This window comes from Hippopotamus amphibius, chromosome 5, assembly GCF_030028045.1.
Source record: "Hippopotamus amphibius kiboko isolate mHipAmp2 chromosome 5, mHipAmp2.hap2, whole genome shotgun sequence".
Classification (NCBI taxonomy): Eukaryota; Metazoa; Chordata; class Mammalia; order Artiodactyla; family Hippopotamidae; genus Hippopotamus; species Hippopotamus amphibius.
This window is the reverse complement of record NC_080190.1, coordinates 53,860,737-53,878,838: the sequence shown is the minus strand read 5'-3', so window position 1 is coordinate 53,878,838 and position 18,102 is coordinate 53,860,737.

Genomic DNA, 18,102 nt, shown 5'->3' with positions numbered 1-18,102 from the left:
TTTCCATAATCCCTTGTTTCTGGATGGCAGCATGCCAAGTGGCCTCATTCCATCCTCTTTACCTCCTTTCTCTTGAGGACTGCTGGATTGGTTCAAATAGATTCTGGCTACTGTATGTAGCAACTGCATGGCATGCTTTGTTAAAAGCGTGTATTTGTGTGTGCGTGTGTGTATTCATATATGAGCATACAGACTGATTAAGAGTTAGTGAGTCCTAGTTCTCTTACAGTGTAAGAAAAATGTGACTCTTTCTTTGCTACCAGTTGGCATTTTATTCTAAAATATCACTTGGGAACTTAGATTGCCAATGGAACTAGGTCAATTTGATGAAAGCTAATCTATTGAATGGCTAATTTGCCAAAATCCAATTCACCAAAAGTTAATTTGCTGAAAATAAGTTTGTTGTATCATTAAATCACTGAATGACCAATTCAGTGAAAACTGTCAAACCCTCAACCCTGTTTAGGAGTGGTGGCTGTAAATGTTTTGCTGTCAGAGTAAGAAGCACATGTGGAAAAGACTCAGAAGCAAAGACAAGGGTTAGGGAAAGATCCTTAAAAATAAAGAGGCTAGGAACCTGGATTGAAGGGAAAGCCTTTCTGTTTACAGTTAAATACCTTCCAATTAAGAAGTACTTTGCCTGTGAACAGTGAAACATACAAGGATTCCATATGCAGTTGACCTGGGAAGGCTGCTCTGTGGTTAAATGGCTGCAAGAACGCCACGACGAAACTAAAACAAAAATTAATTCTCAAAAACTTATGACTTGATCATTTACGAATTGTCTTTGGCAAACTGTTTTTCAGTGAATCAGCCTATTTTCTTCTCCAGCATGACCTCAGCCCAAGACTAAAGTGAGAATGTGGTCAACTGGGAGAGGCCATCCAGCCAGCCACAGAAAACAAGGGGCTGATAGTGGCTTCTGGTCTGCATCTGCATCTCAGCTAGGGCTGGGACAGGGGAACCTGGGGCTGGGGAGCAGGGTCAGATAGCCTGTGCCTCTGGGTGGTGGTAGGATTGATGATTAAGACAGTAGTATTTCTCTGTTCTGGGGGCATGCTTAGAAGGATGCCAGACCCAGACACTGCTAAGAATGGGACAGGTAGAAGCTCAGAATTGACCTGGGCTCAAGGCAATAGACAGGACTCTGGGGAGGGACCCTCTACAGCCTCAGACCTTCTATGAGGAGCAAAACAGAATTGGCAGGGGCCTGGGGACAGTCCCAGCACACCAGGTTAAGCTAGGGACCCCAGGCTCCCTGAATGTAGGCTCATTTATCAAGTAAAAAAGAAAAATCTATTGTGTGCCCATAATGGTAAAAAGAAATAATATTAGCTGAATATATTGAGCATTTACTATGTCCTAGAACCATGCTAAGCACTTGTGTGCATTAATCATGTGAGCAACTCTATAAAGGAGTTGCCATTTTTATTTCCATTTAACAAAGAACTGAGGCTCAGAGATATTAGGACGTTTGTACAAGATCACAGAGCTAACAAGAGTCAGAGATTGTCTTCACATCTAGCTTGTTGGGTCCCAGATATATGCCCTTGACTCAAAAAAATTTATGTAATTATAAGTATATTAATATATGTAAATATATATACATGTTTGTATCTTTTCTTTTTAAAATACATACGAAATAATATACTGTTCCTCCTTTTACCCTTTTCATTTAAAAACATGAATTGGAGTTCTTTTTATGTAAGCACATATAAATACCTCATTCTTTTTAAGAAACTGAGTAGTATTCCATTGTGTAGATCTATTGAATCATAACTTATTTAAACAAATATGAGAGTTCCAATTGCTATATTTGACAATTCTTGGTATTACTCATCTTTTAAGTGTAGCTATTCTGGTGGGTGTGAAATCATATTTCATTATGGTTTTAATATATAATTTCTTGATGACTAATGAAATTGAGTACATTTTCATATATCTATTGGGCATTTTTCTATACTTTTTTGTGCCCATTCAAGAGTCTTTCCCATTTTTCTATTGTGGTGTCTTATTTTTATTTGCTTGTAGTAGATCTTTTTATATTCTGGATTGAAGTCTTTTATTACTTACATATGTATATTGCAGAAGTTCTCTCATCCTCTAACTTGTTTTTAATTCTCTTAATAGTATCTTTTGGAGAACAAGAGTTCTCAATTTTAATCAGGTTCAACTTAGCAGTTATTTCCTTTAAAGTTAGTGCCTTTTAGGTCCTGTTTAAGAAATGCTTCTTTACTCCAAGATAATGAAGAAATTTCCTCATATTATCTTCTAGAAGTTTTATTGTTTTATGTTTTTATTTAAATGTACAACCCACATGTGTTTAATTTTTGTTGGTGGTATAGAGGTCAAGATTCAACTTTTCCAAATGTTTATCAAATTAACCCAACACCAGGTTGATTAAAAGACCATTATTTTTGCCTCTGTGATACAAAGTTATCTTTGTTAGAAAACGAGGAGTCGTATTGGATTGCTTGTTTCTGGATTCCATATTCTGTTCCATTAGTTTAATTCCTGCCTTAATTATTTTGGCTTCAAAGTCTTTGTATTGAGCAGCTCCCATTATTCCATCTGGTTCTTCTTCAAGAGATTCTTCACTTTTCTTGGCCTTTTGCATTTCTATATACATTTTAAAATTGTCTTGCCAATTTCCAAGGTGAATTAGAAAATCCTGCTGGCAGCTTCCTCCACAATAGTGCAGACAGCAGTATCAAGCAGTATCAGCAGTATTTTGTCTTGTGGAACTGAAAACCACAGCCACAGAAAGAGAGAGAAAATGAAAAAGCAGAGGATGTTGTACCAGATGAAGGGACAGGATAAAACCCCAGAAAAACAACTAAATGAAGAGGAGATAGGCACCTTACAGAAAAAGAATTCAGAATAATGATGGTGAAGATGATCCAGGACTTTGAAAAAAGACTGGATATAAAGATCAAAAAGTTTACCAAGGGGCAGAGTCAAGATGGCAGCGTGGGAAGACGCAGAGATCACGTCTCTCCACAAATAGAACAGTTACCGGAGGCCAGCAGGGGACCTGAGGCCCAAGCAGACCACAGGAACCCTGCAGCAACTGGCTTGTGGGATCTTGATACACAAGCCCAGTGTCAGGCCTGAGTTTCTGAGGTGGGAGCTCTGAGGCCAAAACATTGGACTAACAGGGAAACCCAGTTCCCAGGAAATATCCTTAACTGTGAGGTCTCCCAGAGGTTCTCAACTTAACACCAAGACCCAGCAGGAACACAATCCCGCCCATCCAAAGTGGGGGGAAAATGAGACAACAAAAAAATATGCCACAGATGAAGGAACAAGGAAGAGTTTACCAAAGACCTAGAAGAAATAAAAAGCAAACAAACAGAGATATGCAACACAATAACTGAAATGAAAAATACACTAGAAGGAACCAATAGCAGATTAACTGAGGCAGAAGGGCGAATAAGTGACCTGGAAGACAAAATGGTGATAATCACTGATTTGGAAAAGAATAAAGAAAAAAGAATGAAAAGAACTGAAGACAACCTGAGACCTCTGGGACAATGTTAAATGCACCAACATTTGCATTATAGGGGTACCAGAAGGAGAAGAGAGAGAGAAAGGACCCGAGAAAATATTGGAAGAGATTCTAGTTGAAAACCTCCCTAACGTAGGAAAGGAAATGCTACCCAAGTCCAGGAAGTGCAGAGAGTCCCAGGCAGGATAAACCCAAGGAGAAACATGCCAAGACATATAGTAGTCAAACTGACAAAAATTAAAGACAGAGAAAATTTATTAAAAGCAACAAGGGAAAAACAACAAATAACATACAAGGGAACTGCCATAAGGTTAACAGCTGATTTCTCAGCAGAAACTCTGCAAGCCAGAAGAGAGTGGCATGATATGTTTTAAGTGATGACAGGGAAGAACCTACAACCAAGAATACTCTATCCAGCAAGGATCTCATTCAGATTTGACAGAGAAATCAAAAGCTTTACAGACAAGCAACAGCTAAGAGAATTCAGCACCACCAAACCAGCCCTACAACAAATGCTAAAGGAACTTCTCTAAGCAGGAAACAGAAGAGAAGAAAAGGACCTACAAAAACATAAACAAAACAATTAAGAAAATGGTAATAGGAACATACATATCAATAATTACCTTGAATGTAAATGGACTAAATGCCCCAATCAAAAGACACAGACTGGCTGAATGGATACAGAAACAAGACCCATACATATGCTGTCTACAAGAGACCCACTTCAGACCTAGGGACACATACAGACTGAAAGTGAAGGGATGGAAAAAGATATTCCATGCAAATGCAAATCAAAAAAAAGCTGGAGTAGCAATACTCATATCAGATAAAATAGACTTTAAAATAAAAAATGTTACAAGAGATAAGAAAGGACATTACAGAAAGATCAAGGGATCCATCCAAGAAGAGGAGATAACAATTATAAATATATATGCACCCAATATAGGAGCACCTCAATACCTAAGGCAAATGCTAACAACTATGAAAGAGGAAATGCAAGGCAGAAATAGAGACACAGATGTAGAGAACAAACATATGGACACCAAGTGGGGAAAACAGGGGGGGGTTGTGGGGGGATGAATTGGGAGATTGGGATACCAAATTGTACACTCTAAGTATGTGCTGTTTATTGTCTGTTAACTGTATCTCAATAAAAGTTCTTAAAAATATAAAAATAAAAAAAAGAATACTGCTGGAATGTTGGTAGGAGTCCATGACTATGGTGTATCCCTCCATTTATTTAGGTGATTTTTCAATTTCTCACAGTATTTTGTAGTTTTCTGCAAAAACTAGAGTTCTTGTACCTTCTTTGTTAAATTTATTCTCAGGTTTATTTTTTGCCATACTATAATTGGAGTATTTTAAAATTTCAGTTTCTGCTTGTTCATTGGAATATAAAACTACAACTACTTTTTGTGGGTTGATCTTGTATCCAGTGACTTAGCTAAATATGTTTATTAATTCTAGCAGTTTATCTATAGATTTTTGTGTATTTTCTCTCTTATACTGTATAGTCTATGTGTTAATTTATGACCCTTACATCTTTCCTTCCAATTCTTAAATATTTCATGTTTTGTTCTTGCTTAATCACACTGTAGTAATTCTAGCGTAATGTCTAATAGAAGCTGTGACAACAAAGATTCTTGTCTCATTTCCAACTTTGGGGAAAGTGTTTAGAATTTCACTGTTACATGTAATGTTGGTTGTAGATTTTTTGTACCTATAAATTAATAGATTAAGAAGATTTCACTCGTATCCAAATTTGCTAAGTTTTTAAAAATCATGAATGGGTGTTGAATTCACCAACTGATTTGTTTTTATCTGTTAAAATGATCATGTGATTTTTCTGCTTTATTATTTATGTGGTAAATTAAATTCATTGATTTTCTAATGTTAAATTCCTGTCCATTTGCAGAATAAACACATCTCGGTCATGACATATTATTTTTATATATTGCTAGATTTGTATGATTTTTTTTTTTATTATTATTATTTTATTTTATTTTTTTTGGGGGGTACACCAGGTTCAATCAACTGTTTTTATACACATATCCCCATATTCCCTCCCTTCCTTGACGCCCCCTCCTCGATTCCCCCCCACCCTCCCTGCCCCAGTCCTCTAAGGCATCTTCCATCCTCGAGTTGGACTCCCTTTGTTATACAACAACTTCCCACTGACTATTTTACAGTTGGTAGTATATATATGTCTGTACTACTCTCCCGCTTCTTCTCAGTTTCCCCTTCACCCCCCGCCCCCTCCCATACCTCGAGTTCTCCAGTCATGTATGATTTTTGATTCTGTGTTTATAAGAGAGATTAACTTGTGATTTTCTTTTCTTGTAAAGACTGTCAGATTTCGGAATTAACGGTTGTGCTTGTTACATAGAACATGTAGGGAAGTGTTTTTTATTTGTTGTTTTCTGGAAAAGTTTGGGTGTGACTGGCATTATTTCTTCTTTAAATATTTGGAAGAATTCACCAGTGCAGCTGTTTGGGCCTAAAGTTTTATTTGAGGCAATATTTTTAGTTATGGATTTAATTTCTTTAAACTGCATAGAATGATTCATATTTCATACTTTTGGGGGTATTTTCTTAGATATTTATCCTTTTCATCTAAATATTTAAATATATTGGCAAAAGGTTTTTTCCACTATTTCTTTTTAATGCCTGGCAAATATGTAGTCATTTCCCTTTTTCATTCTTGATATTGATTTCTTGTACCTTCCCTCTGCCCCCCATGATTAGTCTTCCTAGGGATTTACAAATTTTATTAAAGCTTTCAAGGAGCAAGCTTTGTTTTTGAACTTTGGCTCTCTTGATTTTTCTCTGTTCTACATTTGTTTCCTATTTTATTAATTTTTGTTCTTTATTATTTTCTTTCACTTTGAGCTTCATTTACTGTTCTTTTCCTAACTTAAAATGGATGTTTAGCTCCTTGTCATTTGGCATTTCATCCTTTCTTATGAGTCCATTTAATGGTAAACATTTTCTTCTATTTATAGTCATAACTGAATTCCATACATTTTGACATGCCATGTTTCACTGCCATTCAGCTCCAGGTATTTTCTAATTTCCATTGTAACTTTTTCTTTTACTATTCACTATTTATTTTTTTTTTAGTTTTTAAAATTATTATTTTTTTATAAATTTATTTATTTATTTATTGGCTGCATTGGGTCTTCGCTGCTGCACACAGGCTTTCTCTAGCTGCAGCTAGCGGGGGCTACTCTTCATTGTGGTGCTCAGGCTCCTCACTGTGGTGGCTTCTCTTGTTGTAGAGCATGGGCTCTAGGCACACAGACTTCAGTAGTTGTGGCACACAGGTTCAATAGTTGTGGCTCATGGGCTTAGTTGCTCCACGGCATGTGGGATCTTCCTGGAGCAGGGATCGAACCTGTGCCTGCTGCATTGGCAGGCGGATTCTTAACCACTGCACCATCTAGGAAGTTCACTAGGTACTATTTAGAAGTACACTGCTTAATTTCTAAACATTTGAGAAATTTCTAGTTATTTTTGTTACTCATTTCTAGTTTACCTCCATTATAGTCAAAGATTATACTATGTGAATTTTAATATCTTAAAATTTGTTGATATTTGCTTTATGAACAATATGTGGTTGATATTGGTAAATTTTCTATGAGCCTTTGAAACTAATCGTATATGTAGCAGTTTGGGAAATAGTGTTTTGTATATGTCAGTTAGCTAAAGTGTGCTACATAAGTTTAAATACTCTCTTTTTCTGGATTTTTGTCTACTTACTCTTTCAGTTATAAAGAGATGTATATTAAAATTTTTAACACTAAAATTGTGGATTCGTTTAATTTTTTTTCCTTCTAAGTTTGTCAGTTCCTGAATTATGTATTTTGAATCTATGCCATTAGGTGCATACAATTTTAGACTTTTTCCAATTTCACTGATTGTTCACTCTTTTTTCATTATGAAATATCCCGCATTACCGCTTATAATGTATTGTCCCTAAAGTTTATTGTGTCTGATATTGCTATAGCTATCAGCTTTCTGATAGTTAGTGTTTGCATGGTACATTTTCTTTTCTTTTACTTTCATCCTTTCTATATCTATATATTTGGGGTATGCCTCTTACAAGAAACACATAGTAATTGATTTTTAATCCCTATGATAACCTTTTTCTTTTAATTGCAATATTTAACTTATTTTTAAAATAATTGTTGTTATGGGTTTAAATCTATCATCCTAATGGCTTTTTTCTGTTGGTTTCAACAGTTCTGTGTTCTTTTCACTTGATTTTCTTGCTTTCTTATAGATTTATCAGGTAGTTTAAATTTATTCCTTTCTTCTCTATTGGCTTGATGGCTTTTATTTTCCTTTACTGTTTTTTAAATGGTTACATTAGACATTACAGTAGGTGTCCTTAATTTTTTAAACTCTCATAAATTATCTTTCACATCTCAGTTATTTAGGGGTTTTAGGGTATTTTAACTTACTGTATTTCTTGCCTTTTATACTTTTTCCTCATGTATCTTAATTGCATGTATATTTTTAAACCCTGCATGATGTCATTTTTATTGTTGTTTCATACAGTCAGTATTCATTTAGATCTGTCTGTCTATGTATGTACACTGTATATTATCTCTAATTCTGTTTCTTTTTTTTCTGGAAACCCACGCTTCCATTTAGAACTATTTTTCTTCTTCCTGAAAAACTTTCTTTAATGTTTCATCTGACGTAGATCTGTTTAGTTTTTGATTATCTGAAAAAATGTCTGTATTTTGTCTTTATTGTGAAGGACATACAGGATTTTTATGCTGGTTTAACATTCTTAGTTGTCAGTTAGCACTTTGCATATATTATTCCACTGTTTCAGGCATTCTTCTCCTTGTCTCCATTGGAAACAGCAATCCTACTTCCCCTTCATTATTGGGATCAGGTAACCCAGTCTGTATAGTTAGTCCCCCTTGTTACTTGCTGGTTTAATAGCATGAGCAGCTCAAAACTGCCATGTGGGAATCTCAGCTTCCAGTGTCTCTTATGGAATAATTTCTCCCTTAGTACTTATGAACTTGAAACCAGCAGAGCTCCACTTTGTGCCATATTTAGACTCGTACCCCTGAGCTATGCTTGGATCTCATCCTAGTAGTGGATCTTCAGGCAAGAAGGAGTGGTGGTTGAGGGGGTGTGGATCTTAAGGAGAATGAGACTCCTCTTGCAGTTAATCCTCTTGACCCCAGGTAAGGTCAAGGCTCTTTAAGCAAAGCAGAACTTTGCACTCATGACTGAGGAGAGAGGGGAGATTTCTCTTGGCAAAGGATGACTCAGAAGGATTTGGGAATTTGAGGTGTTCAGTTTCATCCAAGTCTATCCAAATGACCCCATTCTCAGGGTCCATCCCAGTTATTACCCTAACTTTACCGTGAGAGATCTGGTGAGTGTGATTCTGGTTCTCAAGCTGCTTGTTCGTTGACTCAGGAAAATGCAGGAGACTCTTGCTTACCTCACAATAATTACACAACCTTAAGGTGGGTGAAACAGAAAGTTATTTCCAATTCTGAAGAGAGCAGAGTCATAAACAACATAAAAAAACAAACAGTAGGGTTAAAGAATGTGTGCAACATTTGTGCTGACAGTGGGCAAATAACCTTTTAAAAAAATTGCTTCCATACATTGTTAAGTGTAGCAGGCAGAATCATGGCCCACAAAGATACCTGCACCCTAATCCCCTGAACCTGTGAGTAGGTTGCTTTATGTGACAAAAGGGCTTTCCAAATGTGATTAATGGACCTTGAGATGGAAAGCTTTACCTGGATCATCCAGGTGGGCTCAACCTAATGCATCCTTAAAAGCTGAGAACTTTTCCTGGCTGCAGAGAACCAGAGAGATGATGGCGTGAGAAGGACTTGGATTATTGTTGGTTTTGAAGATGGAGGAAGGGGCCATAAGCCAAGAAATGTGGGTTGCCTCTAGAAGCTGGAGAAAGAAAACAAACCGATTCTCTCCTAGAACCTCCAGATAGGAACATAATCTGGCCAGCAACTTGATTTTAGCCCAGTAAGACCCATTTCTCACTTCTGACCTTCATAACTGTAAAAGTTTGTGTTGTTTAAGCTACCAAGTTTGTGGTAATTTGTTATGGCAGCAATAGAAAACTAATACAGTGAGAAAAAGACAAATAACTCAACAGAAAAACAAGCAAAGAATGTGAATAGATAATTCACAGAATTAGCCAATTAACATTTGGAGAGATGCTTAATCTCACTAATGAAGCAGGTAAATGCAAATGAAAACAAGATACCATTCTTCACTTATCAAATTGGAAAATGTTAAAGCAATTGATAACACACCCTAATAATGAGAAATAAGCACTTTTAAACATTGCTGGTGGGAGTGTGAATTTCTGTAACTTTGGCGAAAGTAATATGGTGATATCTAATAATATAAATAATATACAAATCCTTTGACTTAGTAAATAAATCCCATTTTGGCTATCTTTATTTTAATAGGGCTTTTTTTTTCTATAAATATACAAGAAAATTTGGTGTCAAAAAACTGGAATTAATCTGAAGTTTCATCTTGGGGAATGGTTAAATAGATTTTCATAAATTCATGATATCAAATATTATGTGTAAGGTGATATTAACTAGATCTCTATGCAGAAGTCTAGAAGGTGGTCTGTTGTATACTATTGACTAAATAGGTTGCAAGATAATGTCCGTAATATGAATCCATTGAGATGCAAAATAGTACAACAAAGCATAAAATAATGTTTGCCTACATATGTTTGTCTACATTTCTGTTTGTATAGAAAAAGATGTGGAAAGAAATACACCAAGCAGTTAACGTTGATTATCTCCAGGAATGGCACTGGGGGTGAAAGAGCAAGTGGGAGAGTGAGACAATTAACCTTTTCTTCATATAACTGTATTGTTCATCATTGTACAATGAGCACATACAGCTTTTAAACTAAACATTTAAACATTTCTAATACAGCATTTAAGAAAGGAATGAAACCTTGCATTTTTGTACTTACACATTTGCCCACCAGCTGATAAATGACCCTTTCAGCTGGTGCTGGTGGCACTGCCCACTGGTCAACAGTCCAGTTTTGGCCACACACACCTTCTTTGTCTACACAGCAGTGTATCTTTATGCAGCTACTTCAGCATTTTGTTCCTCTTTTATAAAAATGAGGGGAAGATGCGAAAAAGCGCAAATAAGAAGTGTAGCTTTCATAAATTTAAAACAATAGAATCAAAGATGGAGATCGTTAGGTGTGCCAAAAGTAATAAATCTCTTACCTGAGTCAGATACTCACTGGACTTGAACCAGTTGATTGTGAGTTTGATTGTGAAAAAAAAAAAAAGAACAAAATTAAGGAAAAGAGGCAAAGATCTTATATCTTTTAGGACAAGTAACTGGGGGTTACATGGTATATTTATTTTTCCTCTTCAAGGTGGAACCACCTCTAAACACACTTAAAACATGTAGATCTATTGCAGTACACTTTTTTTTTCCATGTACACATTTGGTGTGTGTGTACAATAATGATTTATACGCTTACTGCTTTTTCCTGCCATTTCTTTGTACACATTTCCTGATCTTCACCTCTGGTCAAGTAAGACCCTCGTGATCTTCAGGATGAGTAAGATAAATAGGAATTAAAAGAGCAAGAAATAGTCAAATTTCAACTATTTGTTTCCCCAAACAGGCTTTTAAGATTCAAATGGGCAAACCCAAGTGAGGCAAGGTACCAAATTTGTATCACAGTGATAAAACTGGAAAGAAAATGAAGGAAGGAGGAGGCTACCCCTCATGCCAACGGGTAGCAGAGAGAAGGGTGGCCAAGGCTGGAGAGGGGAAGACTAGCAGGGGCTCTTTCATGGGGATCTGTCTGTATGTGACCCAGGCAGGGGGCCATGGCAGCCTTTGGTCTTTGGTTTGAGCAGGAATGAGTATGCACCTTAAAAACAAACAAACAAAAAAACCAAAAAAACAGACAAAACCCCAGCTTTTGTTTGTTTGTCTAGAGGCAACACCAAGGTGCTCAATGACATTATGTATTCTTTAATAATTTTTGGATTTTTTTCATTTCACATCACCATAAGCATGAGTGATCTGGTGACCCCTTTGCTTGCCTATCGCCTACCTTCTCACGTATGTTCCCTACACCCCTGTCTATAACTGATTGAGTCAGTGGTGGACACAAGACCCAGATTTGTTCAATATGGAATTTGCAATAGGACTCAGAGACTCTACCTCCGTAGTGCTGGGTGCTGGGAGGAGGCATCATGAAGAGCTGGGATGGCCGTGTGTGCAGAGAGAGAAAGCTGGGGAGAAAGAAGGCTGAAGTAGGACTGCTGGGAGATGAAGGGCTGAGAGAGGAATGAGACCCATCCATGTAGCCTGGATAGACAGGGGAGTCTAGTTCTAGACTTTTCCATTTCTGATTCCCTCCTGAGCCTTGACTGTATCTATCAACTTTTTGCCATGAAAAGAGAGGCTATTAGGATACTTATACTTGCTTTCACCTCTTGCCACCTCCCCACTATTTTATTAGTTCTCTTGTTTCATTTTAACCTGTTTATTTTGAAATAATTTTAGATTTACTGAAGAGTTGGAAAGGTGGTACAGAGTGTTCTTGTATACCCTTCACTGGCTACCCCTAATGTTACCATTTATATAACCAGGATACACCAGTCAAAACTAAGAAATAAACTTGGGAACCAACTCATTCAGGTTTTTCTGGGACTTTCCTGGTCTTAGCACCGAACGGCTTCTGTACCAGGAAGCCCCTAGTTCTAGACAAACCAGGGCTATTCTAATTTTTAAAATTAAAGTCCCATGCCCAAGGAGCCCCTCCAGTCCTGGCAAACTGGGACGGTTGGCCACCCTATTATCTAAAGTACCGACCTCATTGGCTTTCCCCAGTTTTCCCACTAATGTCTTTTTCCTGTTACAGGATCCAATGCAAGAGATCACTTTGCGTTTAGTTGTCATATCTCCTTAGTCTTCTCTGATTTGTGACTATTTTCAGTCTTTCCTTGATTTACATTACCTTGACACTTTTAAAGAGTACTGGTCAAGTATTTTGTAGGATGTCCCTGAATGTGGGTTTGTCTGATATTTTCTCATGAATAGTCTGGGGTTATGAATACAAGAGAGTGAAGGGTACATTGCCCTTCCTATCATATATCATATCATATCATATCATATCGTATCATATCATATCATATCATCATATCAATCATATCAGTGGTGCATTACATCAACACGACTTAATACTGGTGATTTAACCTTGACTGCTTGGTTAAGGTGATGTCTGTCAGTTTTCTACACTGTAAAATTACTGTTTTTCCCTTTTCTTAGTCTGTTCTTTGGAATTGAGTCACTAAGTCCAGGCCACACTCAAGAGGGAGGAGTACCAAAGAATTTCTGGACATACGTTAAAACCAACATTGCAGTGTTTTGGTGGAGATTACTTTGAGGCTATGCAGATATCCTTGATTCTTCTGATAATTTGCCTACTAGTTTTGAGCATGCATCAATGGGTGTTGCTTGTAAGCAGTTTTTACTGTGGTGTTCTAGTGGTGAGGTTTCTATCCTTTTATTAATTTAATTGTCAAAGTTTATAATGTTGATACTCTGTCTAGGGTGCATCTTCTCCCCTTTAATTCTGTGACCTTCACCTGAATTTTCAAAAAGATTCTCCATTTTGCTAAGGTTAGCTCAACTGGATTCTTTTCCTTACAAGCAAATGATGCCTCCAAGAGTAAGTACCTGGGATACAGAAGATGCTTAATAAATGATTATTATCTTTTGCTTTTCTCCTCAAGGCTGCCAGGGATCTATGCAGGAGAGTAGCATCCTATATGGGGCCCTTGCGGCTGAGGATTCTGGAAGAAGAGGGCTTAGGGCCTTAAATGCTACTCCCCAGAATTTCTCTTGATCTTGGTAGAGGACCCACCCTAACATGCAAGCACTTCCCTTCTATTCTTCCCCTTCCTTCTACTAACTTCTCCCCATAGACCTTCCACATGGCTGCCAGAGTTCCACGCTATCTTCCTCAAACAACACTGATCATGGCCCTCCCTTGAGGGCTATTCATTGCAAACAGAACTACATTCTAACTTTTCACAAGACCCTCCTTATACTGACCTTTACTTCCCCCTTCAACCTCATCTTTCACCGTCCTTCTCTTTAGATCTAAAACTGGAGCCACACTGTACATTTTTCCTTTTCCTAAAATACTGCTGCTATTCCATACCTCTGTGACTGCATAGGGTGTTCCTCTCCAGCTGGAATGGCCTCACATGTCTTTCTTTCTGTGAAATCGTCCCTGACTTTCCCAAGATCTAGTCTCCATGTTCCTACAGCAGCTTTCACCTGTAAACCTCTGTCATGGATCATATTATTTTTGGCAATTTATCTGTGTCCGTTTCTGTCTTTTCTACTAGAGTGAGAACACTTTAAATGCAGGCCATCTTGTTTATTTATGTATTTTCATCACAGAGCCTGGCAATTAATGATATCAGCTAACATTTTTCAAGTGCCTACTTTTTATCAGACAAAACAAATTAGCTCAGTGATTCCATCTAAGAACTCTATAAGGGAGATATTTTTAACAATTTAATGGGGGAAAGTCTTTTCAACAAATATTTCTGGGAGAACTGGGTATCTATATGTAAAAGCATGAAAATTTAACTCCCTGCCTCACACCATATACATATTAAATTAGACCATAGACCTAAATGTAAGAGAAGTTGCAAAACTCTTAGATTAAAACATAGGAGTAAATCTTCATGAACTTGGGTCAGGCAATGGTTTTGTTAGATATAGTGCGCAAGCAACAAAGGAAATAGATAAATTAGATTTCATCGAAATTGAAACCTTTTTATGCTTCAAATCACATTATCCAGGAATAATGGGAGAAAATACATGCAAATCATATCTCTGATAAGGGACAGAATGGGAGGAATTACATGCAAATCATATCTCTGATAAGGGACTTGTATTCAGAATATAAAAAGGACTTTTACAGCTTAATAATTAAAAGACAACCCAATTAAAAATGGACAAAATATTTTAATAGATATTTCTCCAAAGAAGATATACACATTGTCAATAAGCACACGAAAAGATGCTCAATATCATTAGTAGTTAAGGAAATGCAAATCAAGATCAAGATGAAATTCTACTTCTCACCCACTAGGATGGCTGTAATCAAAAGGACCAACAGTAACAAGTGTTCATGAGGATGTGGAAAAATTGGAACTCTCTTATATTGCTGATGAGAATGTAAAATGGTAAAACCACTTTGGAAAAAAGTTGGAAAGTTTCTCAAAAAGTTAAACATGGAGCTACCATATGACCCACGAATCCCATTCCTGTGTTCAATTGTCCCTCTATATTCATGGGGGATTGGTTCCAGCACCGCTGCAGATACAGATATCTTCAGATGTTCAAGTTGCTTTTATAAAATGGTGTAGTATTTGCATATAACCTATGCATATCCTCCTGTATACTTTAAATCATCTCTAGATTACTTACAATAGCTAATTTAATGTGTTATATAAATAGTCCCTGGCACGCTGCAAATTCAAGTTTTGCTTTTTGGAACTTTCTGGAATTAAAAAAGATATTTTTGATCCTCAGTTGGTTGAATCCACAGATATGGATCCCATGGATATGGAAAGCCAACTGTATACTCAAAAGAATTGAAAACACGTCCACACAAAACCTTGTACATTAATGTTCATAGCAGAATTATTCATGATATCCCCAAAGCAGAAACAACCCAATGTCCATCAATTGATGAATGCGTAAACAAAATGCAGTATATCCATTAAAATGGAATATTATTCAGCAATAAAAAAGAATGAAGTATGGATACATGCTACAACATAGATGAATCTTTAAAAATTTTTTTTTTCATCTGTGTTGGAGTGTAATTGCTTTACAGTATTGTGTTAGTTTCTGCTGTACAACAAAGTGAATCACCTATATGGATACACATATCCCCATATCCCCTCCCTGTTGAGCCTCCCTTGTATCCTCCCTATCCCACCACTTTAGGTCTTCACAAAACATGGAGCTGACCTCCCTGTGCTCTGTAGCAGCTTTCCACTAGCTATCTGTTTTGCATTTGGTAGTGTGTATATGTCAATGCTACTCTCTTTCTACATCCCAGCTTCTCCTTCCGTATGTCCTCAAGTCTGTTCTCTATATTTGCATCTCTATTCCTGCCCAGTCACTAGGTTCATCAGTACCATTTTTCTAGATTCCATATACAATGGAATATTACTCAGCCATAAAAAGGAACTTAATTAAGCTATCTGTAGTGAGGTAGATGGACCTAGAGTCTATCATACAGAGTGAAGTAAATCAGAAAGAGAAAAACATAGATGAATCTTGAGAACATTATTTTAAGTAACAGAATACTGTCACAAAAGACCATATATTATGTGATTCCATTTGCATGAAGTATTCAAAACAGGCAAATCTATTGAAACAGAACATAGGTTAGTGTTTCCTAGAGCTTGAGGGGGAGTGACTGCTAATGGGTATGGGGTTTCTTTTTTTGGGTAATGAAAATATTCTAACATTAGGTATTGGTAATAGCTGCACAACTGTAAATATACTAAAACCCACTGAATAGTACTCTTTAAAGGGATGAATTTTATGCAATGTGAATTATATCTCAAGCTGATATATATCATAGTATCATATGTATGTGTACACACGCACACACACTCTTGAAGATATGAGGTGGAGGTAGCCTGTGTTTGAGTATGTCAACAAGAACTGAAACTAATTTATTAGTTATAATAAACTTCTTCTACTTAAAAAGATCGAGGATGTATATCGATGCTATGTTTTTGAGAGTTTAATCAAATAATATTATGTATTTTGAGAATGTTTCCTTACCCAAGGGCTTAAATAGTTCAAGAGGTGAAAAACTCCTTTTCCCACAAGTAAGAATTCCAAGAAACAATGGAAGAAATGAAAATGTGGTATTAGAGGTGAGATAAAATAAACCCAGACACTGGAATGAGGTGCTGGAGTTATGAGCATGAGCAGGACACATTGAATAAAGGGAAGTAGACCTGGGAAGAGAGGCCCGAGGAGTCCCTTAGAGCCCATCCAGTGCAAGTACGGGGCCTATGGTTGTCAGCAAGCTAGAAGGAGCAGAACAGGGCAACCAGGGGATTGTGTGTTTGACTGGGGGATAGGTAATGTGAGGTGCTGGAGACAAGAGCCAGACACACCCAGTACCTGGAGAACAATCTCATTAATAACTACTGAGATCTGCTGGAACTAAGTTACACTCCATGCATCTAGTCAGGTAATGAAAGGTCTGCAGAGAAAGTATTCAGTAACAGTTAGTAATTTCTCCCCCTCCCCTCTGTGCATACTTTCCTCGTTTCATTTCCTACAGTTAATGTTTTGTGTCCTGTAAGTGTTCCATGCAACAGAAGACACTTTAAGCTGCTGTCTATGGGCTTGTTCTCCAGTGACAATGACCAGAACACTCTCCTTGGCTTCAGATGGGGAAAAAAATTGATGGAAATCTGAGGGTGACGCTGCAGTGTGAGTAGAAATGGCTGGTGGAGTTTCTGAAGACTTGGTGAACTGGACTTTTGTGCATTTTCATGTTTACTTTCAGGCAAACTCATAGTAGTTGTACCTGTTAGAGCTTTGGCAGCTGCAAGGACTGCCCTTCTCCACTGTCTTCCAGGACTACCCACGTGGGCGGCCATGCTGCTCCAGTCCCCTTATGGAGGGGGCAGAGCCTGGCAAAACATCTGATGCTTCTCCTGCTTCTCCTCGTCCTTCTCTCCCTTCTGCTCACCCTCTCCTCCTCCTGATGGCCTTTTGGGCCGTGTGCATTGTGGGGAAGAGGGGGACCCTGACAGGAGTCTGCGCTGCTCAGGAACTCTGTATGGGGGCAGTCTGGAGTGATAGTCTTGGCCATGCTCAATCACTGTTACATCCATTGCTTCCCGGCCAGTCCCCAGAAGGTTCTCCAGGTTGCTAAGGAGAGGAGGTGTCAAATCATCTAAAACTGAGCCAAATGAAAGAGCTGTAAGAAAAGACACATTAGTCCTCCCTGGCCAGGAAAGAGAACATTCAGAGTTGGCGTGTCAGGACACTACACTGAGTGCAGTGATTAGAAATGAAATGAGAGCATCACAGGTCTGCAGTGGGGTGGCAACAGGAGCTGCAGCTTCAGTCAGGACGGGTGAGGTCCACTTCATGGCATGAGCCCAGGGCCACCCAGGAGGAGCAGGGTGGGTGGGACAGTCAAGACAGGAGTGTGATGCCTGCCCACCCAGAAGCACCACAGGGCACCTAGAGGCAGGTCCTTGTCTGATGGGCTTATGAGGATTTCGCACCTGGGGCTGAAGTCAGAGACCCTTGTAAGTGGGACCCATATTTCAAGATCCTGGTTTTCCTGTCTGGCCTGTGCGAGTGGATGCTAATTTTGGCCTCTTGGGTGCTGATCCCTCTAATACTTGAAGCTGCCTCCCATGCAAGGTTCAGGTGGCTTACACACACACACACACCCCTCTGCTAAGTACCTGAGGGAACGGGCTGCACATCTCTGCGGTTCCCTCCTTGTG